Here is a 17,729-nt window from a genome sequence, read left to right as displayed (position 1 = left end):
TGTGTCTGTATGAACTGTAAGAAGAACGTGAATGGAGGGAAGGTCACCTTGTGCCGCTGCTTGTAGTGTGAGCCTTCCATCATCCACTTGTCTTGTATCCCATGCGGCAGCTTATCCACAATGGGAGCGACACCTCGCGCTGTATCGAGATAGGAGAGTCCATGCAAGTACTCTTCTTGTTTTGCTGCATTTATCTCCTGCAACAGATCACTAAGCTCTCTTAGTTTTTGATTGTCTCTGGGCCCTATTTTAGGAAATTGATCAAGTTTGGTGAAAAGAGCACTTTCAATGGCTTCTGGCGACCCATAGATTTCTTCTAGCCTCTCCCAGATTAGCTCTAATGCCACAGCTGGGTTTGTTATGTTTACAGCTTTAATGCGATGTGCATGCTTGGTAGATTCTGGGCCAAGCGATTTCACGAGGAGGTCGATTTGTTCAGACGCCCTAAGCTCTAGAGTGTCAATGGCGTTTATGAAAGATGTCTTCCAAGATAAATAGTTCTCAGGCTTGTCATCAAACTTGGTGAGTTCAGAGGTTAACAACTGACTTCTCATTAAATATTTGGCAAGCTCATTAGAGTCCCTAGAGGAATTTGGATCTGGAGGGTAGTACTGAAAACGTCCAGCAGAGGGCGGTGTAAACCCTGGTGAGACATGGCTGAGGTGCTGCTGATAGTTACCAGAGTGTAACTGTTGTCCTTGCCTTTCAGGTGAGTAATGTCTTTGATCAGGGGGTCTGAGGGAGCCATGGTCCTTTGGTGCTGAGGGCAGTTCATCCGGTGACATGTCCGGTGGCTTAGGTCGATTTGCATACTCGCCTTTTTCTATTTTGACGTCCTTTGATTTGACTGAATCACTGCGTGCCTGATGCATATTGACATAGTCTGTAGTTCGCTCATGAGAACTCTGTGTCTCCTTTGGTAAGCTCAGGTGCTCATTACTCATGTCAAAATTTGCAACAGCAGACTCCAAGACAGCTGCTTCAGCGGCTGCGGCCTCAGCTTCACTTTCTTTTGCTAGAACATCAAGCTTTGCATCTAATTTGGCTCTTTCTATTTTAAATTCAACTTCCTTCTTTGCAAACTCAGCTCTTTTTTGGGCAGCTTCAGCTTTAGCACGGGCAGTAGCGGCGGCTAACATTACGCTAGCAGTGGAAGAGCGGCTAGATTTCTTTGACGTCGTGGATCTTACTTCATATCCTTCTTTCTCCATCTTTAAGCTGATTGAATGTGCATTTATGCTGACTTGGTGTCACTGCGTCTGTCGTGCTGGTCTGGATACAGCGTGTAACAATGCAGTCTTCATCGTCGTTGTAGTGTGTCCCTTTTCACTGTACTGGCCTCGTAGAACCACTTTCTACTATCCAGGAGTTAAACACCTCCACACAAAAGTCACTGACGCCAGAGTGGGTTTAGACTTCGCTTTATATGGCAGGTGTGAAACTGTAACAACAAAATACAGTGAATATGAGCGTCAAATTAAAATAATTACTTGAGGAGCTGCGTGACCAAGTGCTAATGCTAACACCAAACAACTGTCTACAACCATAAATTAGCACAGATAATACAGCATCTAAGTAACTACTATTAATCAACAGAAAGTGCCAAACAATAATGCATACTCACAGGGAATGCCTTTTTATCAGCCTTTCACAGCATAGATCACATTAATCAGTCGATTGTCTGAGTCTTTTACACTTCCCCTGTCCGCACACAGACCATGCCTTTCTCTTAAAGGGCCAGTGCACTAACCAAACAAAACATGTACAATTTTGACAATAGTCAGAACAGTCTTCTACCGCTGCTCCATTGAAAGTGTGCTGACATATTGCATCGGTGTTTGGTTCTCCAGCTGCACCACAGCACACAGAAAGGCACTTCAGAGGGTCATCAATATGGCCCAAAAAATCATTGGACATCCTCTTCCCTCCCTGAAGGACCTGTACAGCACTCGCTGTCTCAAGAGGGCACGCAGCATCCTACGGGACGGTACACACCCAGGACACGGGGTGTTTAAGCTGCTGCCGTCTGGCAGGAGGTTCAGGTTGCTGAGGTCCCGAACAAATAGACTCAAGGACAGCTTTTACAACAGGGCAATAGCCCTGATCAATGCAAATAGTTGACCTGACTGGCTACCTACCTGGACTTTTTTGGGGGGGTTAACAACCGTAAAAACAGTAATAATAATAATATTTATATTTATAACAAGATGCAATAATAATTAATGTGCAATAATAACAGTGTGCAATACAAATACACTTATTCTTCTTTTTTATTACTAAGTTATACTGTGTTGTGTTGGTTGTGTTGTTTGTGTTGCGTTGTGTTACATGTAGTGCAGACGTAGGCTCTTTTTAGGGAACCGGCTCTTTCGGCTCGGCTCACTAAAAAGAGCCGGCTCTTTTTGCTCCTAACCGGCTCTTCAGTTTGTTTTGTTGCTTTAATTAATTTATTGTTAAAAACAATATAAAATTTTGCACAAAAGGAATTACTAATGTTAAAAAAAACGTGGTTTTATTTATATATGCTTATATATAAAAATATACGGTGGCCCCTAGAGACGAAGCACGTACAAACTCCAAAAAGCACGTACAAACTCCAAAACACATTTCTAGCGTTAACTGAACTTCCAAAACAGAGCTACCTAGATCACTTAAATTACACAATTGAAAGCATATGTGTATTGTTTGTGTATTTATACACAAGCACTCATATATATTCAAATAATTAAAAAAATGTTCATTTACCTTTTACTACCACACAGCAAATCCGGTCGTTGGTACTTGCTGGCTTGTGTAGCCACTAGGTAACAAAAGCTCAACACTGCCCCTAGCATCCTGGAGCACTTCTGTTGTCTTTTGTACGTGCTTCAGAGTTTGTACGTGCTATGGAGTTTTTACGTGTTTTGGAGTTTGTACGAGCTTTGTCTCTAGGGGCCACCGTAAATATACTTTTATTTATTCACTCCACATAAAATGTAATAAATAAATCATATAATACAAAAACCAACTATTCACAGTTCAACTTTTAACTATTTAAATTTTCAGCTTTTTCCTTTTAAACAAATTTAAAGTGAAACAACACAAAACACCGCAAACCACAACACAATTAAATATTAATTAAAATATGAAAACAAAAAGAAGATGCATATTCTCTATCATATAGGCCTGCATGAATAAACTTTCTGAATCCTTTATCATCCGCAACTGAAAATAGTTGTGGATGATTACTATACCTTTCTAATGTGACATTGTTGTCCCTGGCTCTCTTTCTCTCTCTCTCCCTCCCGCTCTGTTCCTGTGCTACTGCGAGTGTACCTACCGCCCCTCCCCCCTCTGCCAGCGCAAAGCACAAGGCTCGCGTGTGGAGTGAAGCGGGAAAAAAGTGCGAGAGAGAGGGTGAGAGAAAGAAAAAAAAACCCACGGCTCGCGATAAGGAGCCGGCTCACGTTGTTCATGTCAAAGATCCGGCTCTAGAGCCATTTCGTTCACGACCGACACATCTCTACAAAGCAAGGCATACCTGAGGCGCTGTTGCAGGAAGTTGACAGTAAAACAGATTCTGAGGAGATCGGTGATGCACGAGAATCTCCGGTCAAAGCACATACGGCTGTGTAGAGACAGAATGATCGCAGTAGTTTGTTTGCCTGCATTCTGTTTTGTACAGACAAGTGTTGAACTCTTATTTTACAAATTCGTAGTTTTCACTCATTATCATTATTATTAAGACAAAGGCTGTGAGTATGGGGGTCTTGACAACCATTTTCACTGTATGTTTAGGTTACCGACAAATGATTAAATGTAAGCAGCTCTAACTTCGGCTCTTTTCTGACACAGGTAGGATGGCCAGTCCACTTGTCGCTTCACCTTTACAAGCTGTCAATTTAATCCTACATCAAATTAACCTACACTGATAAAAGCTATTTTGGAGAGAGGTATATATAATCTATGCAAATCATATAAAATTTACTGCATTATTGCACTCAGCCAAGGAATTATAAAGTAATGGGTTAATTATACCCTTTTCCTAACAGTAACAACATTACATTAAAAAAATGCAGTAAAATATACCCCCAAATAATGAGTCTTATGTTCCTAATTGCGCATGCGCCAGACCGCGCTTTTTGACTGAGCGGGGCAGCAAGCAAATTCTGGGTCCTTTCTCCGGCTGCCATTGAACCGATCGAACCACAGAAGTGAAGGTAAGCTATTTAAACAGGGTGAACAATATATAATAGCGCATGCAAATGGTAATTTTTGAAGTAATGAGCTATTACACTTCACTTGTATTGCTTGCGTCTGTGTAATGCACCATTATTTGAAATAAAACTTTGAATCTGTCTGTTAAGCGTCTAGACAACTGCCGGTAAGTTGCAGTAAAATGTGTTCGTCGTGCGCTTTTTATCAGTCAGCATGCATGACCAGTCCCGGACTGGTAATCGGAACGCTGAGGTTGTGTCCAAATTCATGGGCTGAATTCTCCTGAGGACCCGGTGCACCGGCTTTCGCGGGCTACATGGGCCGGTCCTCAGAAGGTCGGGTAGGCCAGATGTAAACCTATGTTTAACCAGAGTAGCGAAAGACCGCGGTGATCTGAAAATGATGTGCCGGGATTGTGCCGGGATTGTGCCGTTCTAGGCGGCTCTAGTAACCCTCGAGCTCTCGGCTAGCTATCGAGCTGGTGGGTAACAGACATTTCCGAAAACGTCGAAGCACTTTTGCAAATATGCAATGTCTCGATAAACGGAGCAGATAGTTGCAGTTTGCACACCCACATTCTCGCCTGAAAATATGTTAAAGGTTTATTTTGTGACCCAGAAGGATTAATAACAGTAATTTTAAAACTGCCGGAAACTGGAGTTTGGCTGGGCCGCGCTATGAATTCTGGGATATGGTGGGCCACGAAGGACACACCCGACCCATCCTTCAAATTCGAGGAAAAGGAGGACGCATTTGTCGGCTACATTCGGAGGAGGCCACGAATTTGGACAGCCTTCGGCGTGTCGCTGTGGCGTAATCGGTCTACAAATGCGTCCCCAGGAGGATGCAGCCCATGAATTTGGACACCGCCAATAATTACAATCGCGGTCTTTGCAAACTACTTTCCTGCCTTGATGGAAAAGAAAATGGACGTCAGACGATTTTTTTTTTGAGAAATGAGAGGGGCAATCCTTAAGTTGTGGTGGCTCTGCTTCTGGGTCAGCACATAAAACAGGTAAACAAACTTAAATCCTGTATGTCTTTGAGATTCTATGAACATTGGGCAGATCATTCCCAACAGTCAGCTGTTGCATCTGTCTGCGTCTCCCCATTGATCTATAGCTCCTCATCATCCCGGAGAGCTCACTGAAAGCTTTCTCCCAGCTGTAACTGGCGGCTTTTTTTTAGCAGCACCAGAACTTTCTGAAAAAGCTCTGAAGCTTGCTTGTATTTAAAAATGTGCACGGCAGTAGTCGCTTGTTCTGTCATGCAGATACAGCTTTGCTCACGTATCTGCTTCATTATCCGCTCAGCTGATCGCACTGCGTGGAAACACTGGGACACAGCAGCATCATGAACTCCAGCTATAGGGAGATTTTTCAGCAGAAAAACAAATAAATAAAAAAACATTCATGTTATAACTATGAGACCTGGTCTGTCATTTAAAATTTCATTGTTTTTGTCCCCTTACTTCTTAGATCATCGAAGAGTTCAGACGCATCACCACAGTTTCCTTGGTGGAGACATTCATGCTGAAACTTGATGAGTACACACCAGGTCTTTTGCAGCTTATGCATGCCAAAAGAGGAGCTGCTGGTTCCAAGATGAGACCTCTGCTGGACACTTTGAATGACATATGTTATTTGACTTTTTTCACAAATATGTAATTATGGAGGGCTGCAGTGGGTAGCAAGAAGGTCCTGGGTTCAAATCCTGGCCCAGGGTCTTTATTCATGGAGTTTGCATGTTCTCCCTGTGCATGTGTGGGTTCCCCCCGGGTACTCCAGCTTCTTCCCGCAGTCAGAAAACATGGCTGTTAGGTTCATTGGTCTCTCCAAATTGTCCTTAGGTTTGAGTGTGTGCGTGCATGGTTGTTTATCCTGTCTGTCTCTATGTTGCCTTGTGATTGACTGTCCAGGGTGTACCCAGCCTCTCACCTGTTGAAAGCTGGAGATAGACATCAGCCACGTTTTTGTTTTGAATTCAGTCTTAATGTAAGTAAATCACTCGACTTAGTCTTTTCACTAAATTGTATCTCCCTACAGACACAGAGCATTGAGAAGAAAAGGGATGTTGTTATCTGCTGCCTCATTAGCTACCTCGGGGAAAGACAAGAAGATCTTTTTCATGACTGCCAGGTATGTCATATTGATAACAGATTACTTATTAACTCAAGGGATCCTAATGTTCTTCTCTCCTGTCCTCTCCTATCCCCTGTTCTCCCCTTCTCCATTCATCTTCTGTCCACTCCCCTCTTTAGATCAACTGAAATATATTGAAAAAGCATCTTAAATAAAACTAGAAAGCGAAAATTTCAGAAGAAATTTTAAGTGTGCCTATGCCGCTGCGAATCAGTGTAGTTTGCCATTCATACGGCTACAGAGAGCAAAACTCAGCAGAGCAGCCATTCTCCACCATGAACTATGGTAAAAACAAACACCGCTCGCGCCTCACAGATGACAGTTTACAGTTTTGGGTAAAGATGAAGTGACTTTGTACAGCCCCGATTTGCAGACGCTGTGCACACAGGTTCATGAGCAGAAGTGCCATTGTACCACGGCAGACCCGACAATGTTTGCATGAACACGCTTTGAAGCATTACGTTATGGACCACTTTTCACACATGGTTGGTGTACCCACACAGCCGGCTGTAGCTTTTCAACTCACAGCCTGACACACACCCAAAAAACAGCCGAGAGTGCACAGACTACGCCCGAGAGGCGTGATTGCAGATGGGTCCACCTCCCCTGCAGCGGCACTGCAGACCACGCCCCGCCACACACATCAAACACGTAAAATAAATATTTATGCACTTTTGCATTCACTTTTTGCTTTTTGTTATTTTTACACAGTGTTCTGAATGATTAACAATGGTCTACAGCCAATCTTGTGTATTATTATACAAACTTTGGTTGTAAGATGCAGATAAGTATTTAATAAAAAGCTAAATATTTTATATGAGAGTAAGAAAGAAAAGTATATCTTTGTGTCCCCCTTTCCCTGTTAATGCCCTACCTGGCCCCCTGGCAAAAGCTTTGCTAGATCCGCCCCTGCACAGTTACCAGCTGTCAGCTACACAAAAACAGGAGCTTGGTGTTTATTTGTCTCTGAGAAACAGTTCATAACTTCCCTTCAACTCATTCATGTCACCTAAAGGGCAAACCTGTTTCTCCATCACCAGAAGCTTGTCTCAAAACTGCGGGGCGTGATACGCGCCGAAATTTAGGCGGAAGATGGAGAATAATAATAATAAGAATAATAAATCCGACGAATAGTAATATGTGTGCCTCTTGGCATAGGCACACATAATAAAACGTGTGTATGCTTTTTGTTTCTTTCTTTTTAACACGTAGGAATGTGAGGATTACACAGACAATATGATGAAGGTGATCGTGATCCACAACATCATGGCTGAGGAGGATCCATCAGATGTGTTCATTGTGATTGAGGGAAACCAAGTGATGGAGGGATGTGGAAGCCGAACAAAGGCATGTGTACTACTGATGGGACTGATATATTGTAGAGTTTCTGTATTTGGCTTTTGGCTTTTAAAATGGACTAAGTGGCCTTTGAAAGTGTTGTCTGCATTAGCTGTTGTGTTGCACTTTATTCTGTGCTTTTATGGAATAAAAACATTGAGATGATGAACCATTTGAATATCTTTTTTGGGGGGGTACATTTTACCTTATATGAATAGGTAATATTTATCAACTGATAATAATTAAATTTTATTAGTAATTATCAGGTATTACCAACTAGCAAACAAGAGATAATTTTACCTAATTTCAATGAGTAAGTAGCTGTTGAATGTATATATAAATATGGGGTAAATTTTACCCAATTTAATTATTTCATAGCTTTTTATTGAAGCTATTTTATACACAATATATTGAACTAAATCTACCACAAAAAGTGTAGATTCTTTATTACAGTGTAATAAAGAATTCATAAGAACTAGTGTGTTGTCTTTAGGGATGGGTATCGAAACCCGGTTCTTGTTGAGAACCGGTTCCCACTGTTTCAATTCCTTGGAATTGTTTGCCATTTTTGCAAACGATTCCCTTATCGATTCCAGTCGCCCCCGAATGACGTCACCACGTTGCGGAGTGTCATTTACCTGGCAGGAAACACGGCGCCTAAGCGGCTCAAACGCTCAAAAGTTTGGTGATACTTTACGAGAACGGATGATAACAGGGAACTTGCAATACTTGCAAAGTAGATATTTCATTTAAGGGAGGAGACACTACGAATATGCAAAAGCATTTGCTCACAAAACACGCGATGACCTTAAATGAATGTCGTGTTTTTAATTCCGCTCCAGACTCGTGAATCTCAACCCAGCAGCAGCGGTAACGTTTGCACGTCCTCTCCCGTTAATGCGGCAGGTAAATAGTCAACTAACAGTGCATATTATGTTAGCGCGATCTGCCTTATTACAAAACCTGCCATTACTGTGCGCTGCATTTAGGTGACCATGATGAAAGAGACAGAGTCTGGCTGGCTCAGATGCTGGCATTTCTCGCTGCAGTCTGCCGGTAGCGTCTCCTTTCAGGCCAGGATAGACGAATGTCACCGAGCAGTGACTAAGTTTGTGGTAAAAGGCATTTGCCACACCAGATGCCCCCGATTTTCGGTAAGTGAATGTGTTTAATTGTAGGCAGGGACATTACTGGATATTCTTGTGTAATTGCTACAGAATAATTTATGTTATACTTTGTTATTGCTACAGAAGAATATTTTTTTTATTGTTTTACATTTACAATTTTTTTTCATGGGGACCCTGTGACACCCCATTGAAGAGCCATAGGGTGTGGATCTCTTAAGATCTCACTGTTGGGTTTGTAAGTCCATGTTACTCCTAAATTTCTGTCTTGTTCAAAGAGAAGATATAAAACAAAGTTATAAGCTAATCGACCTTAGTGTTCTCCTTTTTTAAAAAGAATCGATAAGGGAATCGATAAAGAATCGAATCGTTAAACAGAATCGAAAATGGAATCGGAATCGTGAAAATCTTATCAATACCCATCCCTAGTTGTCTTTATTATATTATTTTTAATTCACAATCAATCAATTAATTAATAAAAATGCAAACAAGGTAATGGAACCCCTGGTCTCCATTGCAGCCCCTAAAATTCCAAATACCTGAGTTTAATTATGAGGTGCTGTTAGAACAAGGAGACCAAGCCTTCCTTAACAATGGTACTGTTCTGCATCCAAGTACCAAACTCAAATCTGACATATTGCAGAGTTTGGTATCAGAAATGGTCGAATACAAAATGTGTCCTTCCAGTGCAGAATTTGATAATGCAGCTGTGGCCCTGATAACAGAGTATCCGTGCTTATAGGAGCAAGGTTCAGTCACTAGCTATTAAGGATGGAAAGTCAGCCTGAAATACAAAATGGCGAACTAGACTAAGGAACATCGGCTGCCAAAAGCTGACCATTAATTCAGTGAAAGAAGGGCGAAGTAGCAGCCGAACCAGACACCCCATAACGTGGATTTAAAAAGAAAAACATTTTTTTCTTTAAATGTAGCAAACCAAACCTTTTTCAAAAACAGCCTTTCACAGATGACGCCCTTTACCACAAGTACACAAGTCTGATTTATAACTAACCTTTTTTGGAAAGTTTGCGTGCATCCTGCTGCTGCTCCTTCCTCCCTTTGGGGGGAGTAGTAAATAGTACCGATGACTACTTATTGGCAGGCGCTGAAACGAACAACTTATTATCGTGCTTCTCATGCCGACATTTACTCTCCAGTCCCAAAGTTGGATTGTTATCACCATGGATGAAAGCTTAGAGGTGAGTGTTTTTCTGTTCAATCAATTTATTTATAAGCACATTTAAAAACAACACAGGTTGACCAAAGTGCTGTACATAGTAAACAAGCAGATCAAACACAGACAAAGAACAGAACAAAACTCAGTTACAATTAAAAGCTAAAGATTAAAAATGTGTTTTCAAACTGGTTTTAAAAATGTCAAGTGTTGACAGGGCTGGCAAAATCGCTAGCCCGACGTCCCGGGGCTAGCGATTTTTCCAGTCGGGCTACCAGAATCTATCCCTGCCCTGCCCGTCGGGCTATCATAGGAAGGAAAAATATATGTCAATGCTTTTGCATTCTTTCGGAAATGTAGCTGGGTAAATATGTCATTGGCATCGGTGAACCACTGTCAATATGTGACTAGGGCTGCTCAATTAATCGAATTTTAATCTAAATTACGATCTGGGCTTTCAACGATCATTAAAAATGACTGAGCCCATTATTAGCACCTCCCTCGTGCTTTACTCTCGCGCTGCTCCGTGTGGCAAATCGAGCGCACCTCTCTGCGTTTCGAACACGCGGCATAACAATTAAGAGGAGCTAACAGAGGGAAGCTCGGAAAGCTAAGCAGAAGTTATTTGGAGAGGAGAGTGACTGCCGTTGGTTGAAAAGAGAGGTAAAAAAAAACACTTCAGTGTTGTGGAAACATTATGGGTTCGCGGAGTCAGACGTGGATCAAGTAAACATAGTGTGTAAACAGAGCGACATGGCAAAGTTCACTAAACATAGATGTTTACATTTTATTTTTTATATTGCAAACATTTGCACTGTTATCAGTATTTGCACACTATTTTATACTATTTTTGACTATCTTTAAAGCCATTATTCAATACATTGTTATTGTTAAATAAATATCATCAAATAATCGAGATCTCAATTTCAGTGAAAATAATCGTGATTATCATTTTTGCCATAATCGAGCAGCCCTATATGTGACATATTGAAATCGCATTTGAATTTGCGCTTGTTTTTTGCTTTCACTTTGCAATCGCGCGAACTGTGTATAGAGAGCGACAGTACTGATTGGTGAGTGATGATAATTTGCGCACCAATTCGTCTGACATCGTCTAATCAATCGTTAGTTTACTATCAAACATGACAAGTGAACTCTCCCGCAGGAAGCTTAAACATGTGAGAGGTTGATCGCGCAGAGAATCGCTGAGCGTTATGTGAGTGCGTGTGTAAAAGCAGCAGGATATATATTTTAGTTCTGCTGAGCCAAATAAGACAGGTCAGGGTGAAGAAGTGACAGCCAAAGAAAAGCCTACCACAAAACGGAAAAGTTATGACAAATCAGACTATGAGGCAAAAAGAAAGTGCAGCTTTATGGTTTCATGGACAAAAGAATTTCTGTGGCTGGAATATGACAAGCTAAATAACCAGGGGTGCACATAAGTGGTCCGCAGGTGCGCATTCGCTGTCAAAATAAAATACGCGCACAAGATAAGAAGTTGCAACGCGTGTTTGCGTCCATAAGATTTTCTGGAGGAGGACAGACATTTGTTTAGAACTCTTAAACATGTCGAAGAAGCTCCTTTAAGCAATTACTTTGGTGTTCCTACACCTCCAAAGAAATGTCAGATGGAGTCCGAACCGCAAAAGAAGCGCGTATTCTAGGAAAAGTGGTTGCAGGAGGTGAGCTGGCTTTAAACAAATGATGAATGCACAGAGATTTGGTGCAGAATGTGCCATGAAAATCCCACTCTAGCGGACAAAAACACTGCCTTTTATATGGACGCAAACGCGCGTTGCAACTTCTTATCTGGTGCGCGTCTTTTATTGTGACAGCGAATGCGCACATGCGGACCACTTATGTGCACCCGTGTAAATAACATAATGTTCTGCCGGGTGTGTTGTTGGTTTCCCTCGATTTCTGAGTCGACAAGTGCCTTTGTTACTGGGACCAGTAATTTTAAGAAAGGCCCCCATTAGAACCCATGAGAAATGCAAGAAATGCATTATTGCTCAGTCTGTAAATAACATACTAGAAATCAACCTGAAAAATCTGTTAAGGACAGCCTACTATGTTGCAAAGAGTGAACTACCACTGGCAAAATTTAGCAGTCTTTGCAAACTTCAAAAAGCAAATGTCCTAGATCTTGGTTCCACTTGCCTCGTACCCGTGACTCCAGTGGAAATTTCAAATTCAGGATCTGACAAAGACTGATTCCTGTTGTACAGTTCTTACAAGTTCATAGAAATTTCTGTTCAATTACAACCAAGTATTTGAGTTGATGATTGTAATTTTTATACAATATTGTAATTTGTGTTTCAACAATTTTTTGATTAATGTTTTGTTTCCGTTACAATATTATACATTAAAGTATAATATTGTAACGGAAACAAAACAGGAAACAAAACATAAAAAAAATTGCTCCCTTTTTTATTCGGGCTACTTAAATTTATTTTGGGCTACCAAAAACTGAAGAGTCCCTGCCCAAAGGGCTACCAGGGATTTTGAAATTTTGCGAGCCCTGGTTGGAGAGATCCTAATTTCAAGAGGCAGACTGTTCCAAAGTTTGAGTGCAGCAATCGCAAAGGCCCGGTCTCCTCTGTTTTTTAGCCTGCTTCTAGGGACAACTAGGAGCAACTTATCAGCTGACCTGAGAGTTCTATTTGGAGTATTTTTAGTTATCAGATCAGAGGGGTATGACGGAGCTAATCCATTTAGAGATTTAAAAACAAGCAATAAAATCTTAAAATCAATTCTACAACATACCGGAAGCCAGTGTAAATGAGCCAAGACTGGGGAAATATGGTCATGTTTACGAGTGCCTGTCAAAAGTCGGTCTGCAGCATTCTGAACTAGCTGAAGGCGAGAGTATTGCTTTCTCAAAATCAGCAAATGAAAAAATGTTCCCTGAGCTGGAAGAAGCTGGCTGTTACAACAGAATTTATTTGTTTCTCAAATGAAAAGCTGCTGTTCCCCCTCGAACCTCTGTGTGGGATGGTTCTTCTTGTTGTATGCATGACTTTTTTTTTTTTTTTTTGTCTAATGGCTTTCAAGCCTCAGTGTTAGCATCTTTGCCTCCATCACATTGGGTTTGTCACAATATTTAAACAAGAATGTGAGATCTAATAAAGAATGCTAAACTTGATGGAGGAAACATCGCATTGGCATTAGAGGAACTGCAATTCTTTGTTTTTCTACTTTTGCTTAATTTTTCAGCACCAAAAGGGAAGATTAAGACTCATTATTTGATAATATTTAGGTGCCAAAAACTACTTAGTGGCGATAGTTTACAAGCAATGCCACTCCAGGTCTTCTTATAGTCCACAGGGTACCTTATTAGGTTCTAATAAGTGAAAAAACAAGGTAGGAGATGATTTTTTTTTTTTTTGCGTGAATAAAGTTTGTTTTCCACGTGTTTGCATTTGAGTAATTGACTGGTCTCAAACTTAGTGTTTCCTTCCATAGAAAGTAATTCCAAGATAAATTGAGCAAGTCTGAGGAAGCTCTTTGTCAGTTCCAACTTAAGATAAAAGTTAAAAATATTATAATGTGTTTATAGGAGATGTTATAATACATTTTAAGGTAATCTGCTACTGCTAAGTAATTTATCCTCTTAGATCTCTACTGTTTTCTAACTTTTGAATCTTTTTTTCTCATTTCCAGTTCAGCCTTGACTATGATTTTGCCAGCAACATTTCTGACAACATATCAGAAGGATCTGGGTTTGAATTTGGGGACTTGCCGGAGATCTGTGGCCCCCCAACCTCAAGCAGTGACTTCAACAAAATCTTCCTACCTAGGGTGTACGGAATAATATCCATTCTTGGGATAGTTGGTAATGGATTAGTTGTTTTAGTAATGGGTTACCAGAAAAAGGTCAAAACGATGATGGACAAGTACCGGCTCCATCTGTCTGTCGCTGACCTCCTGTTTGTCCTCACTCTGCCCTTCTGGGCCGTGGATGCAGCCTAAAAACTGGTACTTTGAAGGTTTTCTCTGCGTGTCTGTGCACATGATCTACACCATCAACCTGTACAGTAGTATGCTGATTTTGGCCTTCATCAGTCTGGACAGATACTTGGCAGTTGTACGGGCCACCAACATTCAAGCCATGAGGAAGCTTCATGCAAATAGAGTGATCTACGTGGGTGTGTGGCTGCCGGCAACCATTCTGGCCATACCTGACATGGTGTTTGGTAGGGTGCAGAAAATGAGCTCTTAAAATATCTTCCTCAAAGAAGAAAGCCAGGACACTGCAGACTCCAGGACTATGTGCCAGCGCATGTATCCAGTGGAAAGTAATGTCATATGGGCAGTTGTTTTCCGCTTCCAGCACATCCTGGTGGGGTTCGTTCTGCCCGGCTTGGTCCTCCTCATCTGCTACTGCATTATCATGACAAAGCTGACACAAGGCGCAAAGGGCCAGAGACTGAAAAAAAGGTGTTAAAGACCACAATCATTCTCATTTTTTGTTTTTTTGTTGCTGGCTCCCCTACTGTGTTAGCATCTTTTTGGACAACCTCGTGATGCTGAATCTGTTGTCCCCCTGGTGTGAACTGCAGCAAGCGCTGGACAAGTGGATGCTCTATGCTTTCTTTAAGTTTAAGAAATCAGCTAAGAGTGCACTGACAGCGAGCAGCAGATCAAGTCAGATCGTGACAAAAAAGCAAGGGCCAATTTCATCTGTGTCAACTGAGTCGGAGTCCTCGAGTGTTTTGTCGGGTTAACTGTCAGTCTGTGACTCGCTACTCTCAGGAATGATAAAACTAAACTGTAATTTCAACGAATTACAATCTGTACAAATGCAAATGAAAGAGTTTTTATATGTGAAGAGTTTTACAAAATCTTCAATCTGTCTCTGCAGCAGGCTGCAGTCCCTAACATGCCTCAAATCAACTATCATCATTCCTGTGCCCAAAAGACAGTCAGTAAAATGTCTGAATGACTATCGCCCGGTCGCTCTGACACAAATTATCATGAAGTGTTTTGAGAGACTCGTTCTTTCAGCGCCAACATTCCTGCTGACCTGGACAGCCTACAGTTTGCTTACTGCAGGAACAGACCAACAGAGGATGCAGTCTCAATCACACTTCACACCAGCCTTACTCATCTGGAGCATCCCAATACATATGTTAGGATGCTATTTGTAGACTTCAGCTCGGCATTTAACACCATTGTGCCATACAAACTTGTAAACAAGCTGAATGACCTGGGAATAACCACCACACTTTGCTCATGGATTTTGTATTTCCTCAAAAACAGGCCAAAGAAGGTCAGGGTGGGCAACTTTACATCATCTGCTATCACCATTAACACAGGAGTACCGCAGAACTGCGTTCTTAGTCCAGCTCTTTTCACATTATTGACACACGACTGCAAACCCATCCACTCCTCTTCTAATACCATAGTGAAGTTTGCTGATGACACTACAATAGTGGGAAGGATATCAGACATCGAGTCTCACTACAGAGAGGACGTCCAACATCTAATCAAATGGTGTGGAATCAACGACCTGGTTCTGAACACTGCCAAAACAAAGGAGATCATTGTAGACTACAGGAAAGCCAAGAAAACAACACTACCACTGCTCCACATAAATGGTGAGGAAGTTGAGAGGGTGAATGACATTAAATTCCTGGGCCTACACATAACAAAAGATTTCACATGGACTATTAACACATCCCACTTAGTGAAGAAAGCACAACAGAGACTCTTCTTCCTAAGAACACTTTAAAAAAGTTCTTAGTAACCTTTTACAGGAGCACAATAGAGAGCATCCGCTGTCACTGCATCACAGTGTGGTACTTCAGCTGCACTGCAAAAAACCGTCGAGCTCTGACCCGGATCGTCAAAACTGCCCAGGGGATCATTGGAACCAAACTCCCGAATCTTGACACGGTTTATGCTAGCCGTTTACAGAAACGAGCTAGCTGCATCGTCAAGGACCCAACCCATCCAGGTCGCAGACTTTTTGTACCCCTCCCATCAGGGAAGAGATAAGGGCAATCAGAACCCGCACAAACAGACTAAAGAACAGCTTTTTCCCCAGAGCTGCACCCTGTGTCACCCCTCCCCCAAGACACAATAGCTAACTCTCCCTCTCTCTCCTTTACCTCATATCATGTCTGCTGCTAATGTACAAAGTCATTTACTGAGCATTAATGTTTGCACTAAATTACCAAACTGTAAATACTGTTATACTTATTATCTTAGACACTTTATGGGACATTCATGTTTGCACTCAACTACCACATTGTAAATACTGTTATGTTATCTTATACTGTTTGCTCTCAAACTCATATTGTAAATACTATTATATTTTCTTTGTTATTTACTGTGCTAAGTGCCTTCCTTTTACTTTATATCTTATACTTTTACTATGGTCATTTATTACTATGCTGCTTCTTGTTTTATTGCTGCTGGCCTCTGTGAGCTACCAAACAAATTTCGTTGTATAACTACAATGACAATAAAATTCTTCTTTATCTTTATCTTAATTAGTAACCATATGGGTCTTAGAAAAGATTAAGGTCCCCTTTGACTTATTATTGACATTTATCATTCTGTCACTCAGAAATCAAGGGACTCTACTTGGTCATTTTTTTACTCACAGAATTATCTGCCGTCATCCAGACATAAGTTGAGCAATGGTTTAACTAATTTTCCATCAAACCATAAAGGGAAGCCAGATTTAAACCGAACATAGGATGTAAGTTAAGAAAGTATAAGTTTGACTATGGAGCAGATCTCCTTCAGCGTTCACGATGGATTTTATTTCTTTCAGTCAACTGTCTGACTGTTTAGGGGGAAAAGCAGCTAATAGTTATTTAGTTAGTGGGTTCTGTGTTTGTGGATGTCTGTGGGTTGTTGTTTTTTTTTCAATCACACTAGGAGTGAACAAAAGAAGAAAAAAAAAAACCTGTAAAGATGCAGACTGTGAAAGTCTGGTTTATACCATAAATCTTACCAGCTGTAACTGATATTAGAGTTTTTTGTGTTTTAAGTCTTTTGTTATAAGCACGTGTCAAGACTTCTGTCTCCCAGCAGCACTGCTGAAGTGACACTTCTTTCCTCCTTTTTTTGTTCCCTATTAATGATCTACGGTAATTAATAAAGATTTGTGATATTGCCCCCATAAAACAATATGATTTTAATGCAATCATTGTGATACAGAGATTTGGATTCTTGTGTATGCAATGTGCATGAAGTAGATAAAAAGTAATTTTGTCAAGATTTAATGTACTTCTATGTTTACAACTGCTCGGGAAGTCCTCAGTCCAAATTGACTTTATGGTTCATACGAGTCAACTCAGAAAGCTCCTGTCGTGACCTCCCCTCTGTGAGCACACACACACACAGAAAGAGAGAGACAGAGAGATTGTTAATGCAGAAGATTGCAGCAGCTCTTGGATTTTCACTCTCTGTTGGATTTTAGATGAACAGTCGCATAAATTTCATTCCAAATTTTTCGCATTTTCTTCAATTAAGATGTGTCTTTAAATCTACGATACCTTTCTTGTTCAAGTAGTTTATTCAACTCAGTAAGGAACAGCGATATCATCATCCGCAGTTAGATTCACAAATGATGGACTCTTTTCAGAGGTACGCTTCATGTACTGATTAACATACAGTTCAAAGATGTGCATTAAGGTGCACACTGGTTATGCCATTGTGGATTTTGCTATATAAATATGCTCAAGAATCTGAGCTAAAAACCTGAAATATATATGTGGCCCGGTCATGGGGAATGAGACA

General features: G+C 41.0%; 1 pseudogene; it reads left to right on the top strand.

Moving 5' to 3' along the window:
* The first annotated feature begins 9,981 nt into the window (after positions 1 to 9,981).
* LOC134634159 (C-X-C chemokine receptor type 4-like) lies at positions 9,982 to 14,701 on the top strand (annotated as a pseudogene).
* Positions 14,702 to 17,729: the final 3,028 nt, after the last annotated feature.

The sequence above is a fragment of the Pelmatolapia mariae genome, linkage group LG9, assembly GCF_036321145.2.
Source record: "Pelmatolapia mariae isolate MD_Pm_ZW linkage group LG9, Pm_UMD_F_2, whole genome shotgun sequence".
NCBI classification, from domain to species: Eukaryota; Metazoa; Chordata; class Actinopteri; order Cichliformes; family Cichlidae; genus Pelmatolapia; species Pelmatolapia mariae.
This window is presented reverse-complemented; position numbering and strand designations above follow the sequence as displayed.